General features: G+C 36.1%; 2 long non-coding RNA genes across 5 annotated transcripts in view; both read right to left on the reverse strand.

The window, feature by feature from the left end:
* LOC125324043 overlaps positions 1-4930 on the reverse strand; it is a 142921-nt gene extending 137991 nt beyond the window's left edge. For all 4 annotated transcript variants that reach the window (XR_007202765.1, XR_007202763.1, XR_007202766.1 and 1 more), the window contains exon 1: positions 4737-4930. This is a non-coding gene — a long non-coding RNA (uncharacterized LOC125324043). The remainder of the gene's footprint in view (positions 1-4736) is intronic.
* A 3017-nt stretch (positions 4931-7947) lies between these two features.
* LOC125323378 lies at positions 7948-14109 on the reverse strand. The gene is made up of 2 exons (XR_007202508.1): positions 14078-14109; positions 7948-10310 (listed from the first exon to the last, which is right to left on the reverse strand). It is a non-coding gene; the product is annotated as an uncharacterized LOC125323378 (long non-coding RNA).
* Positions 14110-24874: the final 10765 nt, after the last annotated feature.

Genomic DNA, 24874 nt, shown 5'->3' on the forward strand with positions numbered 1-24874 from the left:
AAATGCAAAAATAGTATGAAAAATACACTCAGTTACTTTCAGATTCAAAGCATGTACATACATTTTCATAACTTTTTACATTTTATTCACTTAAAATGCAAATAATGAAATCCACTTAATCTGAATTCAAGCATAAATTACAACAGATTCATTATGTTGCCAGATATTTTTGTAATATTATAGTATTACATAGCTCTGACAATATATTTTTTTATAAAATACCTGAAACATACCCTAGCGACATCTTTAAAATGTATATTTAAAATTCATTTTTTAACTACCTCTTGCCTTTTTTAACTTAGGTCCTCTGGAAGTTGCTTATAATAATCCTAAAAGGGAAATTTTAAATAATTAAAATTACAAGTAATTTCTGGAACACTCTCCACTTTTAGTAATTATAAGTAATTGTAAAATAGATCAAGACTAGCCCAGGGGAGAAAGACTTGGGAGTATTCATGGACAAAACTCAACACGGCAACACATGTTTGCAGCCCAGAAGGCCAGTTGTATCCTGGGCTGCATCCAGAGCAGTGTGGGCAGCAGGGCGAGGGAGGGGATTCTGCCCCTCTGCTCTGCTCTGGTGAGACCCCACCTGCAGTGCTGCATCCAGCTCTGGGACTTCCAACACAAGACAGACATGGACCTGTTGGAGTGAGTCCAGAAGAGAGACGATCAAAGGGCTGGAGCACCGCTCATATGAAGACAGGCTGAGCGAATTGGGGCTGCTCAGCCTAGAGAGCAGAAGGCTTTGGGGAAACCTTAGATCACCTTCCAATACCTAAAGGGACTACGAAAGCTGGAGAGGGATTTTTCACAAGGGTCTGTAGTGATAGAACAAGGGGGAATGGCCTTAAACTGCATGTGGGTAGATTTAGATTAGATACAAGGAAGAAATTCTTTACTGTGAGGGTAGTGAGGAACTGGAACAGGTTGCCAAGAGAGGCTGTGGACTCTCCATCCCTGAAAGTGCTCAAGGTCAGGCTGGAAAGGGCTCTGAGTGACCTGGTCTAGTGGAAGATGTCCCTGTCCATGGCGGGCCTTGGAGCCAGATGATCTGTAAGGTCCCTTCCAACCGAAACCGTTCTATGATTCTATGATTCTCATTTGACAATTGTGAGTGACAAGTGTTACAATGAAGGTCCATTTTTTTAAATAACTTTAAATAAAAGTAAAAATGCTAATAAAGTCTTCCTTCCACCCATTGAAGAGATTCAACCAAGTTAAAGTATTTATAACATCATAAGAGATTATGTTGACATGGAACTTAAATTTTAGATGCACTTTGATGGTTTCCCTGCTATATGAGCTATTGCCTCCTGCAAGTGGCATATACTAAATAACTTCTAATTGATTGGTTTATAAAGTTAAAAAATAGATCTCTAATTAGAACCCTAAATCCTACTCATTTAAATCTGAATTACACCTATGGTATAGTTAATGCAGTTACTATAGGCAGCTCTATACATTTTGTCTCATTTTTTTCCATATACCGTAATTTTTTAAGTAAAGGTTCTCCCACAAAACAACCAGCATAATTTTACCCAAGTAGTGGCAATATAATACATGTCATCATGATGAAACTGATGCCTTTTACAGTCAAATTTTGAAGAAGTCATAGAAATTTCAGTTAAATCAGCAGGATGTCTTCTGAAGTACCTAGACACTGCTGTGAAACATTTTCATAAAGTATTTATACACTGACAAATGGTGTGAAACCATCAATTCACTTGACTTAGAACCCTGAAAGACTTCCAAATGGTAGTCATTTTTGCCTACCATAAGTCTTGTCCGAATTCATATTCCTGGTGTACAAGTAAGAGGCTGAAGTGCTGTAGCACAAATTGTTCTGAATTACCAATATTCAATAATTATGTGAATTCATTTCATAAACTCATAAACTAGACATCAGTTTTAAAATACACTCAAATGATACTTAACACAGTCTAATAAAATAGTTATAAAAAAAATTAGGTTATTTATGCATTAGTTCTGAACCCAAAGGAATACAATTATCTTATAAGCTGTTTTAAATCTAACTCTAAGCAATGTAAATCATAATGTTTTTCAGTCATTCAAGTAAGCACTGACAAATAGGTAATTATGTTTGCACAGTCCATTTTTTTATACCACAGGTATCTGTGTTTAATTTTCTTAGTTCTCATATTTTTTTGGGAAGCTCTTTTAGGAAGAATATATAATGTTATGTTAGTATCATGAATTGGAGGTATGTTAAGAAAGACTAGGAAGATTCATAGATAAATGAACACCTAGTTTATCATTTTTCAATGAATTCAAACAGTTCACAAATTTAGAAATTTATTTGTTAGAGGATTTACTATTTGCAATATGGCCAATTACAATACAGATAAAAGAGTACTGTAAAAACAAACCTGACTTTCCAAAGAAAAAATATTAGGAGAGCTGAAAAGAATTATTATTTACAAATGGAAAGTTTAGTAGGCTGAGCAAAAATGCCAATACAAATTAAAAATGCAATCAAACTTTAAAGGTAAAACATATGCCAACCCACAAAGATATCTGCTCTCAGTAACTGTGAAAGCAGTTACAATATTGTGCCAAATCACACTATAGAAGCAATGACACCTCATGCAGGTAATAAAAATAATATTGCAAAAGGTAAAAGCATGTTGCTCTTCATAAAATAAAAATACTGCCTGAAAAAAGCTTTCAAACAGAAAGGCAAGTTGTAATGTGAGTTCATCAATATATCATAATCATAAGTCTTAATCTTTTCAGAAACTATCATAATAAACTATATCAATAGTAAATATAAAATCCAAACTAAATGCTTTTGAAAAATAACTAGATAGGCCAGCTTGAAAGCTCCTCTGTAATGACCTACCAAAACCACAACTAACTGTAGCCATGTCTGATCCAAGAAATCTGAAGTCTTTATTAGATTCATTCCTTTTTGACTGGTATCACTTTTTTTTTCTTTTTTTTTTTTGGACTCCCAAACTGGATCTCTCACTGTTGGCAGTCCAATGCACTGTGCATGAAAGTGGATCCTTCAGTCTGTCTCCAAATCTGTCTTAGCTCCTATGACGAGAGTACATGTAGATACCCAATATGGGTATGCAATATGAAAGCAAGGATAGAAATCACAGAAGTGGGTGTCTTTCTGTTGCTTTGGACTATTTTTTAAATTCAAGCCAGTCTACCAAAAACTTCAGCTCATCTATTTTCATGCTATCTCCTAGATGCAAATTTTGCAATAGCCAACATTTGTTTGGTTCCTCTCAGAGGAAGAGTGAAAGTGGTTTGTAATTGTTAGCTGCTGCAGCTAGTTAAGGATGTTTGTAAATCCTGGTTCATATAAACAAGTAATTGGCTTCACTTCTCTGCCTCCCATCTATAAGATACTAACAATTTCTGAACAATCTGAATTCTTTTGTGTACCCTAAAAGGTCAGTGTTCTAGGAAAAAAAATTATCTGGTGTTTCAACACTTGCACGACAAATTAATCAGGATAATGTCACATCAACAAATATAAATCTCTCTGCCTTCTCTCATCTCACATTAACAAGTTTTCAAGGGCTAAGTTGGTGAGTGTGCCTGTTCCAGGCCTACTTCCATCCCAATACTTACAAAAGGTAAATTCCCTGCCAATGGAATCACCAGTATTGGACCTGTCCCTTCACTGTCTCAAAAATTACTGCATTCACAAAGAGTCTACTACAGATAGATCCTGATGAGGTGCTAAGGTGCCCCCTCACTGAAACTACATTATTGCAAAAGGGAATCTCTGCTATTTCCTTTAGAATGAATCTCTCCAAGCGAAAGATAAGTTGCATTCTCTAATTGGCTGAAAAAATCTAGGTCATTCTTTATCATCTACTATTATTTTGTAACTAAGAAAGTAATCACTGAACCATTTAATTTGGAAAAGACCTCTAAGGTCACAAAGTTCGATTTTTAACCTAGCACAACCATGTTAACCCCTAAGCCATAATCCCAAGTGCCACATCCACATGTTTTTCGAACACTTCTAGAGTCAGTGACTCCACCACTTCCCTGGACAGCCTATTCCAATGCCTGACCACCCCTTCAGTGAAGAAATATTTCCTAATATCTGCTCTGAAACTCCCCTAGTGCAACTTCTGGCCATTTTTTAATGAAAAAAAAATCCTAACATCTTATAAGAATTGCTAATATTGCAATCTGTGTCTGTTGCCTCTTCTCCTTTCACCAGGTATCTCAATTAACAACCAGGATCCATCTTCTCCCTTATTAGGTAATTGAAAAGCAATGGTGTTACCCCTAAGCCTTTGTTTTTTAAGGCTAAGCAAACCCTGTTGTCACTGTCTGTTTTTGCACATCATGACATCCAACTCCCAAATCATAGTATCATAATAAACTGAGATATCTTCCCAGTTCTCAGAAAAGATAATCAGAACAAGACAGGACCTATTTGCTTACTTATTCTTAGAGAGCACTCTTTCATAATCATGCCCTTGACTTTACCTCATGAACCCAAATGGGAACAATGGGATTTGTGAAAAACCTATTTCTTGTCAGTGTAACAGCAAAAAAGTTCATTTATTACCCACTTTATGACAAATATTCTCCCTAACAAAATTCAACTAAGGAATCAACGCTAGCAGAACACTTTTTTTCAAAAAATGGAAATCATGTAACATGTTTGTATCAGTAAATTATTAAATTGTTACAGCAGTTGAACCAAAAGGCATAAGAAGTGAGCTTGTATCACGTACTTACTAACTTTCTTGTCCTTCAGAACGAAGACAAAGGTTGCTTCTTTAAAGAAGACCTTGCATTTGGTTCTCCATCTTGCTACTGTAATGCTCCCCACCCGCACAGTCATATGAATTGCAAACGAAATGCATTAATTGGGTGCACAGCAAGACACTGTAAACTGTGGAGGATTGCTTTAGATTTAAATTATGTCAAGGAACTTATAAAAAAGTGGCTAATAACAAAGAAAAGTGATTCAGTAGTTACAAAATCAATTTTTAAAAATATTTAGCATATTTCATATTCCAGTTTGGCCATAGTATTAAATTTGATCAATTGATCCAATATAAATTTTTATTAACATTTTAAATAAAATAAGAAAGAAAGAGCCAAACCATAAAGTAACTATGAGAAATACTGTTAAAACTAAAAGATAGTATTATCACCAAAACAATTGTATACCAGCATATCCATGACAAAATGTAGGCTGAAAATCATTTTATTAAACACTAAATTAATAAAAATCTGGAATCAAAGGAGCAGAGTAAAAGTAATTTCTTAAAATTTCTCTAAAATGGATCTTAGTTGATTATTTCACAGAAAAGATTCTTATCTCATGGTTTTATATGACAGTAGAGAACTGGTAACACTTGTCAACATCAGTCAGCAGCTGAATATCTTCCCACTTGCTTCTGCTGAGATGTTAAGTCTATTTTTGAAAGTTTTGTTTAACATAGAGAAAAAGCAATATCTCCTGGTTCTGTCCATGCACCTTATTCAATCTTACAAATATAAAAAACACTTAAAGAACTATGTACTTTGAGAATTAAATAATTATGTTGCTAAGAAAATATTTTTAATGATAGATATGAAAAGCCAGTACACTGCAATGTTCCTTCCAACAGCATTTTCATAAGTGTTTCTGCTTTAGGCAAAGCATATCATCACTGAAGACTTTCATATGCTTAGTTCAAGAAAATCTAGGTTTTAGAAGTAGTGGTTTGAACCACTACAATAATTGCATGTCCTTTAGGAGAAAGCCTAGCTGGGCTATATCCATGTATCATCTTGCTAAAGAGTATCAGATGGTTCATATGTTTTGGAAGAATAAAAAAGTTTTGCTCAATAGATATGTCTGCTCAATATACAGAAAATGCAGAAGAAAGCTGTCATGGGCTAGCAAGCATAGTCCCGGGAGTGATGTTCTTGCAAAGGGGTGCTTACAGCTTCCTCTATGACATGACAGAACCTATCAGCTGGCCAGTTTGAATATGGACAATTCTTTAAGCCACTTAAAATTGCGACCGCCTCTGTGATCCACACTTAAGAAAAGACAAACTCCCCCCCAAGCTCTCTCTCGTTTCCGGTGCTGGCACAGGTGGCTGTGGGCCCCGAGTGGGGGCCAGCGGGCCCGGCCCAGGTCCTGCTCGGGCCAGGCCGGGCCGGGCCACGGCCATCCTGGAGCCAGTGGGCCCTGCTCCACCTGCGGAAGCCCCCCACAGCCCTGCTATGTTGCAGCCGGAGCGGCTCGGCTCCCCCTTTCCAGTGCAGCCAAGATTCAGCTGAACCTGCCCTGCTGTCCGGCAAAAAATCATGCGACCAACAGCGATAAGCAACATTCCAGCTGCAAGGCCTAGGTGAGATTAACCCTTTTAGTGCTGTGAAGAGCTGAAAACCTGAGGGAAGAGAAAGAGGAGATGCTTAAAGCTGAAATTCTGTTGTGAAGCTATGATATATCAGAGTAGCTGTTGTAATTTCATGCAGGCATGGGGGGTGGAGCGTTCAACTTGTACTTGTGAGCAAAAGCACCTGCGCTGAGATAGGCAGATGCTGACACAGCTGTAATTTCATGAGAAGTTTGAACAGGGAGAGATGGAAGCGATGGACTTTTGCTCCAAATGGAAAAGGAGAAGACCTCAGTTCCTAGAGATGCTCCCAGAGATAGTCCTAGAGATGAAGATGAGGAAGACCCTTTGCTCCCAGGGAAGGAGGACGGCCTCTGTTCTTAGAGATGAAATGCTCCCAGAGATGGGTGAAGAGAACTTTTGTTTCTGAAAAGCTCAACCTTAAAATTTTACCCCAGTAATTCAAGAGTGGACCCTCGAAAGCAGTTGTGGGAAAAGCTGCAAGTTGTGGGAAGGGACTCACATGCGAGCAGAGAACAAACCCGGGCAGCTGTCTCGTTGTGATAATGTTTTCATAGCATGGGCAAGAGAGACTCCTCTTCCTAAATGGACTGAACATCTCAAGGGTTTTTACATTGTCACTGGGAGAAGGGAGAAAGGTGGGGAGGGGAGGAGAAGTGTTCTGAAAGTGTGGTATGATTTTTTTTTTTCTTCTTTTAGGTCTGTTAATAAACTTTTTTATATTCTTTCAAGTTTGGTGCCTGCTTTGCATTTCTCCTAATTCTTATCTCACAGAAGATAAACAGTAATGAGTATTTTTGGACCAAACCACTATACTAAATTGGTGTTTCTGCCTGGTTACAAACCAAACCCACTACAAAAGCAACTGTAGAAAACTCTTAAACATGGGGGCATATAACTCTGAAATACGCAGATCTGTAGGGGAGTTTTACTAGACTAGCATATAACTATTTCACTTCACTCATGGTATCATACCGAAAGAAATATGTGACTGAAACTAGATTTAGCATGGGTAAGAAAAATAGCCATTTTTACAACGGTAAGTTGCTTCACTATGGCTTCACTCTAACAAATGCCTCTGACCACAAATTTTCAGAATTGTTTCCAAATTTAGGATTCTAAAGAAAGTAATATTTCTGTATTTGTGGACAGAAATATTATACCTTATCTTCAATTGGACAAAATATTGAGTATTTTCATAAAAATCTAGTATTTAAAGGGCTATCCATGTATCTGGCCAGATCAGTAAAATACCTAAACAGTAGTTTTTCCACAGTCATTCAGAAACCTTGCCTAGAGCAAAACATACCAGCTTATCTTTTCTAAACGTATTACATCTGTGATTCCCTATTCTGTGATGCATGGCAATTCAACGTGATAAGCACTTTTACGCAGGCTAAATTTAACATTACTACTACCCAATTACAGTATTTGTATAAAAATCAAGCAGCTCCAAGAATTGCTAATAGAACTTCAAAAACAGCAGAGAGAAGAATATTAATTTATCTGCTACACTTAAGTCCAACATTACACTCAGATCCATGAACTAATCAGCACATTTTTTTTTAGATCAGAGAGAGTCTAAATGTTATTATTATGAGATGCTGAGACAATTCCAGCCCTTAAGTTACGAAACATATGAATGAGAGAACTCTCCTGTTTGGTGGTATTGAAATTACCCATCATTAAGTGAACAACTTATAAATATTACTCACTCTACATGTATATTTCTTATTATGATTACCTTAATTTATCATTTAACTGATTTTTTGGAGACATGCTTACAGTATTGATTACATAATTTCCCTCTGAGGAAATAATCAGGACCTTCATCAACTAATAAATACATGTATATTTCTCATAAACACAATATCAGAACCCAAGGACTTTATTATTTTGTGAGTTCTAATACTGTAAAACATACAAAAATTTTAAAGAAAAGCTTAACATTAAACTAATGAAGACCTAAAACTAGACTGTAATATGATGACATAATGATGTCTCAAACAATTGCCAAAATATAAAACATTACTAAGATAACAAAGGCAGGGTACAAAGAAAAAAAATTCATGCTGACAACCAGAAATGTCCTAAATATTTCCAAATGAACAGTCAACTACTGTAATATGAGACCATTCAACCATTCCAACAGAAAAAATTTGGTGTTTAACACGACAATTCCCAAAGATGTCTGGTTTAAGATGGATTCAAACATCAAAATAAATTTTGTAATGTAGACTCTTTTGCTGTCCATGTCAACAACTAGTGAATTTCAACTACAGATTGTAAAAAAAAGTAAATATAAATTGTTCTGTCACTTGCACAGAACTTGTACTATTGTTCTTGTTCTGCCACTTGTACTGTTGTATCTGTGCTTGTTTCTTCACATTACAATACTGAACACATTACAAAGTAGCACACTCTAGTAGGTTTTCTTCTGACACTTAAATTTGTCATTTACGTATTACTGAGAGAAAGTCGGATATGAACATGCCAACTGAAAACATCTTTTCCTGTATCAAAGCTACATTAATTCTTTCATGCTCATTAGTTAATTTAAATGAGCAATCAGAAGTCATGCACTTTCGGTTAATTAGCCATTAAAAAAAATAATCGCGGAACTGTGTGCAAAGTATGAAAGTTAAAAGTAAGCTGAAAAACTAAGGGAGGCTAGAAGGAAAAGGGTCATTTTGCCCAATGTAATTTAAACAGTCCTATAATATATATTAAAAATATTGATACTTTTGTTTTCTTCCCACCACAACCAAAATTCAACATGAAAAAAGCAATATGCATTTTGAAAATACACAAATATTATCTATCCAATGCTGCAGATATATTTTCATAATGGAATCGGTTTGGACTACTCAACAGTACACAGTAGCAAGACTTCATCATGAGTGTTAATTACAGTAGCTTCTAAGACACAGAAACAGTCATTCACCACAAATTAGAAAAAATATGCTTAAAATGGCAACAAAGAAAGAAGAACAAAAGTTAAATTATAATCAAAGACAGGAACTTTTTGATAAAATTAATGTCAGTGATATAGTATGCAAGATGAGAAATAGAAGGCAGTATACTAAACATAGGAAAAGAATAAAATTAATAAATTCTTTTTCAATCGGAAGGAGCACATTGTCTAGGGTTTTTCCATTAGGAAAATTAACATTCAATTTAAGTACTACTATGGCATCAGATTTTTTATCTAGCAGGAAAATTCTTGTAATATTTTTCATAAACCTACCAGTTGCAGAATGTGACCACAAAAAAGTAAAATAACCATCAGATTAATTCTGACTAATAAAAAAGTCCAGATTCAATAAATAATGTAGCATGACAGGCAGACAAGTTAATCACTGTGTCATAAGGAATGCTTTCAACCTTGACTATTTAGATTGAATGCTGTCATTTGTAAGGATGCATCCAATCATAGAAGATCCATCTTCTTTCAGCTCTCAGAGCCATCAAACATCCAAGCCATGATATGAAAAGAACTGAGATTTCAGTGTTGAAACTGGTTCACATTATACAATTTCTAAAAAATCACTGTCTTCAAAGGTAGGGCAAGTTTCTGTTGATTCTAATGGCTGCAATGTGGGATTAAAGAGCTGTCGTATACTTCTGTAAGGATGCCCAGTGCTTGCTTTAACTCCCAAGTCCTCTTTCAGTGTGGACAGTTGAAGGGAAACATCTGACAGAAACATGATGAGAATAAGTCTCTTGAAAGTCCGCATATGTAAGCTAATTTCTCTTAAGAAGATATGTTGTTTTGAAAAGCGTGCAGATTTCTAAAATACAGAATGGAACTCCAAGTTTGATCTTTCCATATCCAGCAAGTATCTCTAGTACAACACGTTTCCTGTAAAATCAGTTCTAGAAACTTCCTCCAGAAAAAGATCTTTTTGATCTGCTCATCTGGTGGACTTGCAGTAGTCTGGATTCCATCTATGGGAGACAAAAATACCACAAGAAGAGGCAAAGAGGATTTTGAAAGTGTACAACATTTGTAACAGGTTGTTCTGGCTCAGAAGATCTCCAAAGAAATTCCAGAAGTTACCTACAATCCCAAACACAGGTTTCAGCTGCTTAATCATTGTGCCTAGTGCACTTTCAGATACCTATGGAATCTGAGACACACAACAGGTGGGCTGCATGACTTCTGGAGCCTCGTGTCACTCTGGAGCAGCAGCTGGAGGTCAGGTAGCATAAACCAGAGGATTTCAAACAGCAGTGGATGTCTATATGAATCTCATCTCAGATGTCTATACTGTCAGCAACAACAAACTGTTCTGATAAAATATTCAAGATGTGGAAACATGTCTCAGTAGTGAAGAAATAAATATTAAAGTTTTACACAACTGAAAACACAGAAAAACAGCTTGATTCAGCCAGCTGATTGAGGGGAACTGAAAGGGACGTATAAGCTTTGCCTCTTTTATACTAGCATTAATCCCAGAACAGGTGAAATGCTTGGGGAATGTTGAAACTTCATTCTCCATTACCTGTGTACAAGGAAATCATGACAAGAAAAGTGGAGGTACTACAACTGCTTACATCTAAGAGGGAGTGGTGGATGGCTGACAAAAGGCACTTTGAGGAGTTGTCTTAGCTTGACCACAAACTCAACATGAGCCACAGAAAATATCATTCTGACCCAGCTATGATGTTAAAAATAAATGAGGGGAACTGAGATGCTTTGTTTTTACACTACATGTGTAACATATGGAAGAGATGAAGAAGAAATATGTCTCCACAGCTAAAAGCTCCAAAAATTGCAATTATATTCCTTCTCTCAAAAAAGAAATAAACTGTCTGAGACATATAGAAGTTAGTGTAGCACAAGCATTGGTGGTTTTTCAGTGTTTCACAAAACTGTGGTTCAAAAAACCAAAAGGAATATGTTAACAGGGTTGTAAAAATCAGGTTCCAAACTAAAGAGTTAAACAGGTAATGGTACGTTCTGTGTAAAGCAAGAGAAAGGGAGCACCATATTTAAAGACACACTTAACATGCTAAAATTATAAAATAGTGTCTGTAAATGGGAAAGTAAAATTTTCTGTGGTAATGTGCTAGTTTGCAGTCTGCAAATCTGAACTCTTTAAATATTGTTATCAATTTGAAAGCAAAAAACCTAACAACTTCTCAAGAAACATAGGCTCTGAGAGATATATGGCAAAACAGCAAAACAAATTCCAGTGTAATGTTTTTGGGTTTTTGTAGCTTTTATGAACATTGCTGCTGCCAGACAAACACTTTCAACATATGGATAGATCTGAGCAAAACAGTTGCTTAGAAAGACTGAGAAAGAGTCATTAAGTCATGTTGAAGTTAGAATGAGTGAGAACATTTTTTCTTCTCTCTTCAAGATTTTTTTATTATAAAGGCTTTCCCAAAGACTCTCAAAAGTGTAAAGATTCTGATAATTTAATAATTAGAGGAAGGATGCTAAACATAAAGAAAAAGATATTTTATTATCTCTGACTTAAATTGAAGATTTCACAAAAGAAATAAATTTCCATTAACATCCTGGGAAATTAAGAGCTTTGTCTAAATAAGTAGAACTCTTTTCTTTCATTTTAGTTTATTTCTCTAGTGATACACTACAAGCTCACCAAGTGGCTTACTCTACTTCTTATTTACAAACTGAACAAGATCAAAACCAAACAATAACAAGGAGAAACTGTTGATTCAAGGAGAAAGCTGGCTGAACTTAAACCATCTATCTATTCAAACACAATTTTAAATTTCAATAGTTCATTTTAACCCTAGTGTATTTCATCAAATTTTAAAACTCATTAAAAAAAAAAAAAAAGTGGGATCATATCCTTAATGCCTTTCTGACATATGAGTCAACAGCAAAATACATTGTCCTTCAGACTTCAGCTACATTCTCTTTGTGTTATTCAACAGTTATCATGATTCCTAGCAGAGGCAAGGTAAGCTCATTAAAACAGTAGCAAGACAATAGTTTTGTGCATTGCAGTCCATATTAGATGTTGTGTCCAGTTCTGGGCTCCTCAGCCCAACAGAGAATGTGGGCTTACTGGAGCAAGGCCACAAAGACAAGGAAGGCCTTGGAGCAGGTATTTGATTATGAGGAGAAGCCAAGATAACTTCTGTGTGTGATGTGAAGGCTCAGGGGGATCTTACCAATGTGTATAAATTCCTGACAGAGTGAGCAAAGTAAACAGACTCTGCAGTGGTATCTGGCTACAGGACAATGGGTACAAACTGAAAGATGGGAAATTCCTCTTAAGCGTAAGAAAAAACCTTTTTTACAGTGAGGCTGGTCAAACTCTGGTACTGGTTGCCCAGAGAGATTGCAACGTCTCCATGCTTGGAGATATTCAGAGCCTGACTGGGTATGGGGCTGGGCAACCTGCTCTAGTTGACCTGTCTGTGAATAGGGGTTTGGATGACCTCCAAAAGGGCCCTCCATTTTTAACAATTCTGATTCTATGTGATTTTATATCAATTGTAGGTTCTCAAAACTCATTTCTTCTCTTCTTTCTTTCCCTTTCAACATACACTGTTCTCCTAAATACAGATTAAACTAAATTAATAGAAAAATACTTGGATTTTTTCATATTCTGTGTCAGATACTACAATCTTCTTTCCAAAGTCTGTTTTCTAATTAAAAAAATAAATAATTATGATAAGCCACCTTCCTCAGCCCCTAGCATTACATATCCATTTTCCTTGAAACTCCTCTTCCTATTACTTCCTTCTTTCTGTTATTTCCTATCACGTCTTTGAAACTCCTCTTCTTCCTATTATTCCACAAGTGTACATTTCTTTTGGACCTTCTGAAGATTATCCATAACTCACAACCCCTTCAAACATTAAAATACTTCCTCCCCTTTCCTACACCACTAATGACAGTAATTTTAATACTTAATTTTCACTTATTTTTCATTAATTTTCATTCATTAAACCTTTTCTGTTTTTTGATACTGAAGCTCAACGGAGAATTCCTTTTAGTTTCACCCATTACATTCTTACCAATAAATAATTTCCTAGTGACCTTTTCTATTTTGAATGTATAAATGACATAATGGGTTTATCATCTACTTTGTACCATTCATAACTGTTATCAAGAGTCTTATGTCTAGTCTCTCACCCAGAACAATGATGAATCTTAGAATTTGATCAGACTTAGAAGAACATATGAAAAAAGGAACTGATCTTCTACTATGAGTCCAGTATTTTGCAAGGAGATTGCCTTGTCTTGTAACATGAAAAAGGGAACAGAAAGCAGCATTTATAAATTTACGGCTGAAAACCAGCTCTTCTTTAAAAGGGATTTTGTACTCTAGTCTTAAATCAGCCATTTTACATTGGCAGTGCTGCAAACCTGCTCTAAAATGCTTTAGAAAGTACCTTATGTCTTCTTCCATGACAGAGTAACCTCAAATAAATTGTCTGTGTATATCAAAAAGGAAGCTGAAGCTTCTTGTATGTAACATAAGGAATCTAACATAATTTAGATGGCATAGAGAGTAATTAATAATTTACCAATTTTTTATACTACTGGGATCTAAATGCTTTATATTGAACAGCTCTCTTCCCTACTTTTTTTTATGTGTAATATTATAATGTACTCTGTTGTTCTAAGACCAAGAAAAATGTATGTAAGTGATCTGTTTATCTTGCATATTACAAAATATGACTTTCTATGAAGGTAATAATACTGTGGCAAGAAAAATGCTTACCAGGAACATGTCCTTCTTTTTTCTTTTCTTTTCTTTTCTTTTCTTTTCTTTTCTTTTCTTTTCTTTTCTTTTCTTTTCTTTTCTTTTCTTTTCTTTTCTTTTCTTTTTTCTTTTCTTTTCTTTTCTTTTTTCTTTTCTTTTCTTTTCTCTTTTCTTTTCTTTTCTTTTCTTTTCTTTTCTTTTCTTTTCTTTTCTTTTCTTTTCTTTTTCTTTTCTTTTCTTTTCTTTTCTTTTTTCTTTTCTTTTCTTTTCTCTTTTCTTTTCTCTTTTCTTTTCTTTTCCTTTTCTTTTCTTTTCCTTTCTTTTCTTATAAATAAAGCTGCCTGGGGCAAGTCCTAGCACTCCTATCACAGTGTGTCAAGTTTCAGCCAAGAGCAAATATTTATGTCTGCATACCACATTAAAACATCTTGAAGCAATAAAGCTGCATTGAGAAGACGTTTGGGGCCATCTAGTGGAACTGGAGTGAAGTCAGGCAAAACTTGGGGATCACGGACATGAAATGCAGTCAGTTCAGCGGAAAAGGGAGCAACGTGCTTCATTTTTAGCAGTTTTTTCCTCCAATACATTATGTAACTTAACACAACTTTTGTTATTCAAGTCTAAGAATAAAATAGCTATACAAAAAACTTACTGTTAATATAAAAGTTCAAACCTGCATTTAAACCTCAGAATGCTCTGAGGGTTGATTTAGAAACATCATCCCTAGAAATACATAAATCCAGAGTAACAAGAAAAGTGCACTGCATAGTGCAAGGCACAGAAGCTACAGGAATTAACTAAAATACCTAAATTATTTTCTTTATCTTAAAATTCTGTTGTTTTAATTTGCCAATGGAAGATATACAGTGATCAAGAATTATTCTGTTTAATAAACACACACTTCCTTTCCTTGAAGAAGCAATTCACATCATATGTCAGACATATACTTCAATTTACACTTTTTTAATTAGCTCTTGATTTTGACATTGGAATCATGTGTGATTGCTTGATTACAGAAAAGTTAAATCTTTCAACATTAGCCTCATGGCAAAATGTCCTACATTACATCTGCACACTGAGAATTACCTCCGTTTTGTATTTATTTCTGCATACAATTTAAACATTACTTGCTTTAGTGTGCAAACCTTTCTATAGAATTTATCATTATTATTTCAGCTATCTCATCAACAGAGTTTCAGATAAGATCATACAAAGATTGGGGGTTATCAATGTGCCCTTATATAGAGGGAATACATTCCACCATCAGTGTTGTCTTCAAGGATAGAACAAATGCTACAGTTTTCAGAGTCCAAGTCTATTGTTTTTCAGTTAATGATGAGAACATATTTTGTTTTCCTTCACATAATAGACAAGTTTTTAGGTGGACATAATAGAAAAGGTCATAATACCCACATTAGTTATATAATGACACTGCAAAATCTCCACAGATTTTTGATCTCTCTGTATTTTTGACTTGCTAGAATTACCTAAATGTTCACAATTGTCACAACAATGGCTTGAATTATTAGGAGTTAGGTTGAAATCAAATTAAATATTAGATAAGCAAGTTTTATAAACTTCTTATAGTCCTTTCCCTGATTATATCATTTTTAATGCTCATCACTTTAAATAATAGTTTCTCTCTTAAGTCTTAACATGGAGAATTGGAAAACAGATATTATTATCTTTTCTGCTTCATAACTCCCCCTTTCTTGCACAGTTGAACTTATATGGTCTTGCTACATGGGGAGAATCACAAGTTCAAAGAAGGTGGCTTTGCTTGAATTTTATACACATTACTTGAGTAAGGGGGCTGTTGTTAAGGGCCGTAGCCATAATATACCCCTTTGTACACCCAGGCAGGGTGACAAAAGACATGTGAAAGACAAATGTGAATTATTATTCTGGTTTATTATTAGAATAGTATTATAATATATAGAAAGATTATGTAATATCAGACAGAAATCTATGGGAAATTAGGTTTCATTAGCCGTTCACAGAATTAATTTCTCAAATCCTCTATTCGTAACACACTGCTGCTGTAGAAAACTGTGGTGCTTTGTGATTATGAGATTTTTTCTTAATAGTCCTTGGATTAAGGATCCTTTCATATTATCTATGATGTTTAAACATTGTATTCTATAAATTTTCTAAATATTATATAATGTTGTTTTTTCTTTAAATTTCACTAACATAATATAACTATGCATTGCAGTATATTGTCACTCTCAACTTGTTTCCTTCCTTAGGAATACTTTGGAAAATATAAACCTACTATCATACCATATTCATTTAACTTTAATTCATGGTATCTAAATCAAGAAAATGACCATTCCAAATCCCACCTAATAGAGTTTCACTACAAACATTCAGTCTATAAAGGAACCTAGACATTTGGAAATTTGCATATGTGAGAGTAGAAAACTTAAAACCAAGAAAACAGTCTGATTCATAACATATTTACTTGATATAATGTGACTTATTACAGATAAATTGCCATGTGGAAGGCCCACAGATAGTACTGTGAATTATTGATTTAATCCGCAGAAAAAATAAATCATACATCATTAGCTGATGCAAGATATTTAAAATATTTTCTTCTCAGAAGCATTCCTTAAATATAAACACTAGTCCCACTTTCAAATACTATCTTTGTTCAATGCAATATGTTACTTGTCAGTATTTTAGAAAATCTGTCATACTTGAGGAATTCCAAGGCTTTCACTGTTTCATGTCTTCTATCCTCAAAAACCTGTGTCATATTCTTTCACCATTTTTCCATAAGACTTTTCTGTTTGGAAGTGGCTGACACAATTTAATCAACTAGAGAAGTCACTGTCAAGTGGCCTGATACACTCTCTCCCCTGAGAAAATAAGCTGCCACCACAGCTTTTCTACTATCTGCTAAGCCAAGAAGTGAAAAATTGAGGCTTGGAATCAAAAAGGATTTCCCACACAGGAGTTCAAACCAGAAAAAAAAAACCCAGTTAAATATTTATAGTGGTAGGACGGTAACTCTAAAACCTGCTTTCCTCACCTACTGAAAAAGGCATCATTTTGCTTTAGTTTATGCTATATAAAGTCCTGGTGTCATTAATGATACTGCAGTGATTGTAGACTTCTATGTAACTTCGATCTGTTCATTCAAATGAATTTGTGTTTATTGATGAGGACCCAGTAGAAACAAAGATAGGTTGCTAGTGTAACGGCAAATGTAGGAAAGCATAAATCTTCACTCCAGCATAAAATCTGTCCTTAGATGCAAAAGCTGTGTTACATGAGAAAAAACAAAAAAACAGTGTTAATAATCAGTGAGACAGAGTTCTATACTGATGGGATTCTATCAGCAAATGTATAAGGCAAGGAATTGGTTAGACATAAAAGTCTATGTTCTCTCTTTCAACACCCACATTGTCTTTAGCCTGGCATCAACCTCACTAGCTGTATCTATACAAATAGCTGGGGACAGGATGGTACAAAGCACAGTATTCTATGCTCATATCCATACCTAAACACTCTTCCAAGGATATTCAATTGTCCCCATTGGAATTGTGAATCTCAAACCAAGGACATTGTTTGAAAGAGTGCAAACTGACATTCACCCAAAATGTGTCAGGGACTACACTAACAGATTGGAGATTTCCTTCTATCCCTTGCCAGTCCTTAGGATCATGCTTTGGCCCTGTCCATACAGTATGAAGGTGGACACTGAGTGCTGTTACAGTTCTAGACGGAGCATATGTTAATTGGTTGGCAATTGTGCGTTTTAGGTTTACATTTTAGTCCTTTAATTTCCATTACAGCTACCCTTTTTCTAGCTTTAAAGTATATTTGTGGAGTACCACAAAGCTCCTAAAGTGGGAAAATATTGCAGGACAATTTACAACAAAATCCTGGTCCCTCAAGTTATCCACACAGAACTTGCTCCATTTACACTACTGAACAAAACAGTGACAAAACCTATTCCCCAGTCCCGAAACCACATAGCATCATCTGTCTAATCCATAATATTTACCTAGGTTAGTCTCCAAAATAAAGTTCATGACTATTGAGAATGGTGTTTGGTCCATCCTAACTTCTAGACTGTGAATTGGGGTATGAGCTGGCACAAGCTCATACCATGCATGAGCATGTCACAGTACAGATAATTGAGTTCTGGTATCCCAACACATTCTAGGAGACAGTTTAATAAAGATGCAGCCAGAGGCAAACAGACTGTGGCACTGTGTATTATAGCTATTGTCTAGAGGTCTCTTTCTGACCATGTTCCTGGTACCATTTCAATGGAAGAGAAAGTACAAGGAGGGGAGAAAAAAAACACTAAGGTCACATCATGACATACAGACAAGACACAGCTGGAGTGACCACCCCAGCCCAAGAACTGGTGTTCTCAGATACTCATCCACTCCATAATCACTTAGATCTGGTCTAGACTGCCTTTCAGTCTATTTCCATGAACAAACAGAATTTGGCTCTAAATACAATTCAATAGGGAAAAAATAATAAAATAGATTGTGTCACTTCCAGACTGGTATTTTGTAAATCCTCCCTATTCACAAAGCAGTCTTATAAGGTACGTCACAAACAGCTGCACAAAAATACAACTGTTCAAATTAGACCCAGATGTTTGTTTCATTAAAATAGCTTTTAAAATTCAAATGCAAGAATATAATTTTACTGTTAGGTTTTTATTCATAGTAATTAAAATATTAATTTAAATAGGTGTTACTATGGCATTTTACAAACATGTAGTTTAATAATTGGTATCAAGTAGGTATCAAAATAATAACATGGGTTCCAAGAAATATATTTCTTATTTATATAAGAAATTGGGTAGTTAACTTCATTTGTTAACTTTAATGTTAACTTTATTATTTATTTCTTTTTTTGCTCTCAATAAGAATGGTACTGTTTCAGTGGAGCCAGCAGCCTTGCCCAGTTAATTTTCACTATATTTTGCTATCAAAGCAATAATAGAGGGAGAAAATAACTACTGTAAATCTCTATTTCAGATCAAAATCCAGTTATAATTCAGAACGTAGAAATTTATCAAAGGCCTTTCCCTTTGAGCATTTATGAATCCAATCCAATCCCCCAGTGCCATATGGGAGAATGAGAAGATCCTGTTCAGAATACTAATGACAAGCTGACTGGATAAGCCTGCCCAAAGGAACTCTGTATGTGGTGCAACCCATATCACATTGAGTGAGGCTACACTATACAGCGTATGTGTAGCAACACTGGACTCAAAATCGTATATTCAGTGAGATGGGACACATATCCAGTCACTTGGACTCTGCCTCCTCTTCAGAGGGAGAAGACAGAACAGAGAACAGATTAGACTCATTGTACATAGGTTGGGCTTGATGATCTCAAAAGGTTTTTCCAACCTAGTTATTCTGTGATGTATGAAACAGATTTGCCCTGCAAGCACACACATTACTCAGGGTTTCCTGCAATCTTAAAATAGCCCACCATTTGGTTTGCTTAAATTCCAACATAAGCCAACTTGAACCACTTAGAATACATTTGGAGGATATAAATGGGACTTCAGTAGTGCCAGCCTTCCATATTGTCTGTTATGTCCCTGGCTATAACAAGCTATTATAATGATAAATACGGCAGAGATATCACAATGCAAATGTACACGTGCTAGGTCAAACTGCCAAAAATTACTAAGAAAGGATATATAGTTTAACATTGCATTATCTATATCAATACTGTCATAAAAACTCCCTGTAATCCATACTAGATGAATTACAGATAACTAAAATTTATCTGTTTGAAAAATAAACAGTTAGAAAAATGGGCTCTTATTCTGTGTGACCAAGCCATATATATATAGGTTTATGATCTATAGTACTTACACTCTAATTTTGAATGTTTCTTATCCTCTGTAGCAGTTTAAATGCAAATAAGCTAACTTAACCCCTGTGTGATTTGGTCAGTCTCTTTGACTCCACATAAGCAAAAATATGAGAAAACCTTACTTATCTGGCATCAGTTTCAGCTGAGATGAAAACCATGCAAGATCAGATAAGAAAGAACAACTCTTTTTTTCAGTGAGGGTGGTCAAACACTGGCTGGTTGCCCAGACAGATTGCAGAGTCTCTGTCCTTGGATACATTTAGAACCTAAATGGACATGGCACTGAGCAACCTGCTTTAGTTGTCCCCTGAGTGAGTAGGGGTTTGGACTGGATGACCTCCAGAGGTCCCCTCCAACCTCAACAATGTCAGGACGCTGTGATTAATCACTAAATGTTATCTGTAGTTTACACTGCCTGAACTTCTCCTTCTACACTCTACGGCAAAGAATGTAGAAGGGTAATAATTACTCTTAATTCCTGAAAACATTTATTGCCAGTCAACTGATGTTTAAATAGTTACACAGTAAGGAAAAAGGAAAGTTAGGACAGAGTAACATCTTTGTATGCAAAATTTTACATAATGAATCTCAGATAAATTGATATTATTATCATATCATACTCTTCCCTGAAATAGCATACATTAACAGTTAAACATAAATTATACAAGCATAAAGTAATGAATGGGTATTTTTTCATAGTAATTTAAACAGGCAGTACTCATAATTAAACACTTACTATCATTTCTCTCTTTTTCCCCTCAGGCTTATTAATCCCTATTTCAATGTAATTGTAGAGGAAAAAAAGACACAGTAGATAAAGTATGTTCATTTGTATCCAAATTAAATAGGCAAACTAAAAATACTTTGGCCTCACTGTGAAATCCTTATCTAAGGATTGAGACACAAAAAAAGGATATGGGTAACATCACTTCAACTTACCAGAACTGGAAACTAAATGTAATATATTGTCACCACCACAGAATCCAAAATCCCAACAGGCACAGGGCTCCACACATTTGGAGGCTTTAAGACACTTCCAAAGGGCTGCTCAGAAATCCCACTCTACTAGGAATTGCCTGCAGATAGCCAGAAAGAGACACTAGCCACATATAACAGTATGAAACACAGGTGCACAAACTAATTTACCAAGACAAGGAGGGAGAATGTCCTCTGCCAGCTCTCAGCCCTGAGTCTAAACTCTCCCTGAAGACTGCTGTGCATCTTCTCATGGCTGTAGCTAGTGACAGCACCAGCCGCCTCCAACACAGCAGCACAATGACTAACACACTTGTTCTAAATCACTGTGGTTTAAGTTCTAGCCTACAGTTATTTTTTTGATGTCTACTCTGATACATATATATGTGTATATGTAAGTATAAAGAGTGGGAGTTTCATGGCCAGTTTTATCCAGTTCCAGAAGAGATTTCTGTAAATGGTCAATTAAAATCTGGTTTTTGAAACAGGTTTTGCTGTCTAAAGAGGCTGATCCATGGAGATACTATGTGTATAACAGAAGATAAGCACCATTGTGCAAACGCCAGACTTTATTTCTGCAGTATTCTTTTTCAGTGAAATCTGACCAAAATTTCTGTGCAGTCTTCCACTGAGCTAAGCAACAGCTCATGCTGGATATCTAAACTAGTTAAACTAATTTTACTCAAGTTGAGATCTGCCAGCTAGCTAATCTTTTTCATGAAAAAAGGAATTCCTTAATTTCACAGGGAAATGACTGATTCCACACAAGTGTGGCTTATTGGTCGTTCAGAATTTGAATTCAAATTACTGAATTCTGTTTTGCAGCACTCCATTAGGTCTAGCACTGCTCAAAAAAAAACCAAAGAAAAAAGGCCACTGGATGTTTTTGTTGCTCCCTAAGGCAGTAGCAGCAAAGCATGCATGAAGATTATGAGGCTCTTGACTATTTTTGCTGTACTCTGAGGTTCTTCAGAGCAACAGTAAAACTGAATAAACCTCACTGTTTTGACATGCTTGACAAAACAGAGACCTAACGGAGTCATATGTACATTTGGGAAGATCATTCATTATTTGCACAGAATTTCAGGATAAAAATCCTAAAAGCTCTCGCTCAAATTCACTGCCTGCTGTGAGCACCATCACTCTCACTGGAGAAAAAATCAGTTTTATCTTGCTGCTACTGACAGCCCTGTTGTTGCCTTCTCAGAGCAGGAACAGCTGAACTCTGTTACAGCACTCCACGTGAGAGCAGACAGTTCTAAGATCAGCTCTGAAAAGCTTTGCGGGGTGACAAATTAATTACTGCATTAAAGAAAGAAAAAAACCCCTTTGATCGTTACTATTTCCCAAAGGAGCAGCTTGGCTGAATAAAGGTGTCTTCTCAAGCAGGCAATTTGCCTTTCCACTGTAACACATGGTAGGGAAGAGTATTTCCATACCACCACCACCTCCTCCTCCTTCTCCTCCTCCTCTTTCCTCTCCTTTTTGCATTTTCAAGCAGATTTTAGTTGGTCCACGGTAATTCACAATGACAAAACCCTGGCAATGCTAAAACAGTCTATAAATCATGGGCCAGGGCAGCCCATCAACAGAGACACTTTAACTGGTCAAGGACAAAGGCCTGGAAAGAGCAGTCGCTGGCAGGTTTCATGAAGGTTTTCTCCCCTATCTCACCCCAAGCACTGTGATGGCCCCTTATGACCCCAGTAAGCCCAGGATGGGGACCAGACAGCCCCATCCCTCCCACCGGGGTTCAGCTGGGGCAATCAGAGGCCAGACAATGCCTTCCTGCCTCCTGCTGCCCAGCTGCCCATCCCATGTGCTCCACCCCGAGGAGTTGGACATGCTGGATGGCATGCATGTGTGCCGGGGTCAGACACACAAAGGTGGTGGGAATACTAAAACCTCCTGGGGTTAATTGTTGAACATGCCAAATGTCCTGAATAACACCAGGTTCTGGGGTGGATGTTACAGACTGCTTTGCAGTTAACAGAAAATAAGCTTTTAAAATTGATAAGACCTCCCTGAAATATGAGGCTTTTGTTTCTCTGCACGAGTCATTCCTTTCTCCTATTCCATGTTTCTGTTTCATGACTTTTCCTCTAACAGATGCTGAACTGCCTATGGAGCACTGAGGAGGGCAGCCAGCTTCCTGGAGCTGCAGAGACAGTGAAGAACTGAGGAGTTCAGCTGGGGATTGTGTGGAGGTGCCTTTCCCTTCCCTTTCATCACACATATAGAATGTCACTCATGATGAGCTTCTTATTTTACCTAGATTTCCTCAACAGTTTTACTCCTTTCCAATAGGACAGTCAGCACAGTAAAGGGCTCTAAGGACCAAAAGTCCTTACATGAAAGACAATATCTAAAAAGTGTCATTTGGACTAGTAAAACAAACAGTGACTTACAAAGTTTGTCCTTACACAAACAAAAACGTTATTCTTATTTTATAATCAGTGAAGAAGCATATGATTAAATAGAAACAAAGAAAATGGAAATGCAATAAACCAAAATAAATACTTTTCATGATAGCATTACTCAGTGCTTCACACACACAAACTGCGGCATGAAACAGAAAGGCACAGAAGAACAGCTATGAAAACCGGTGAAAACCAGGTCATTTCTAGCATGAGATACTAAATATCTGTGGTTATTGGGAAGGAATAAAAGTCCTAATGCTAACCTGGCTTGGAAGATGTGGGATCAAATATTGTATTTTCTACAGACTTCCTGTGTACTGTCTATATCACCTTGTTTCTGTCTTATTTCTCTGGATAGATATTCTGGCACTTATCTGTCACACAAAGTATTCTGAGCAGAAATACATTACACATGAGGGCCATGTCACTACTTTAATATTATATTATTTTTAGTTACATGGTTACATAATCTGAAATTAGTATTTTTATATAAATATTCTTATGTATGCAAAAAAGCAAACTGTAGGAGTCACACTTTGTGTCACAATTTATGCTGCCATATACATGCATAGAACCAATCAAACTAGATAACAAACCAGCATTACCAGGATTAATATTTAAATGTATAAAATGGCTAATTCTTCAGTGATGTTTTAGGGTTTTTAAATCTCCATATAATAAACAATTCACAATATACCTTCAGTGGTCATAATCTTCATAGCCTAGTGCTATTTAAAATGCAAGTTTGGAAAACACAATGTCATATGTTACATTGCATTTTTAAGTGAGCACCGTTTTTAAAGGGGATGCTGGTTCAAAATAGTGCAAACACAATAAAGAACTTGCATTCCGTAGTTATCACACGACTAAAGAAGTGATACTGCATCTCATCTGGATGGTCAAAACAGAAAATTACATAGTAACATTGCATATGAAGGTCCATCTGAGGTATTACCTCTAATGGAAAAAAAAAACCTGAGCTAATTCTTTCAAAGCACCGGAGTTCTTTGGTTTTATATTTTCTTAAAAATTAAGTTCCTTTTGCCAGGCACAAAGCACTCCTTGGCAGTGAAGCTGGAGTAGACCTGCCAGGCAAGATGAAGATCTCAGAGGGAGCTGTGGAAAAAAGTGTTGATGGAAAAGCGTGGTGGTACCTGACACTTGTGTGGCCCAGGCTGTGTTCAAGCTGTTACATCTCAGCCATCAGAGGACAAAAGAGATAGAGGCACACAGGCAGATTTGTCCTGCATTCATTCCACAGTCTTCTTCTGAGGGTGGTTCTTCATTTGCTCTTATGGATGCAGCTCAGGAATCCTGTAAGGAAAATGGTTCTCTGTATGGCTGCTGGTTGCTGGCCTTGTATCCCATATGAAGGATTTTTCTTCTTACAGCCAGAAGATACGATCTTCAAAACACCTATTAATGGCAAATCCTGCATAAAATATGTGTTAAAAAGCAATGAAATCAGCTGCTGTTTCTTCCCTCTTCATTCCCACTGCCATTTTGTCCTTGGTAAGACATAGGAATTGCAACACTATTTTTATCCAAATGT

This window comes from Corvus hawaiiensis, chromosome 3 (assembly GCF_020740725.1).
Source record: "Corvus hawaiiensis isolate bCorHaw1 chromosome 3, bCorHaw1.pri.cur, whole genome shotgun sequence".
Lineage (NCBI taxonomy): Eukaryota > Metazoa > Chordata > Aves > Passeriformes > Corvidae > Corvus > Corvus hawaiiensis.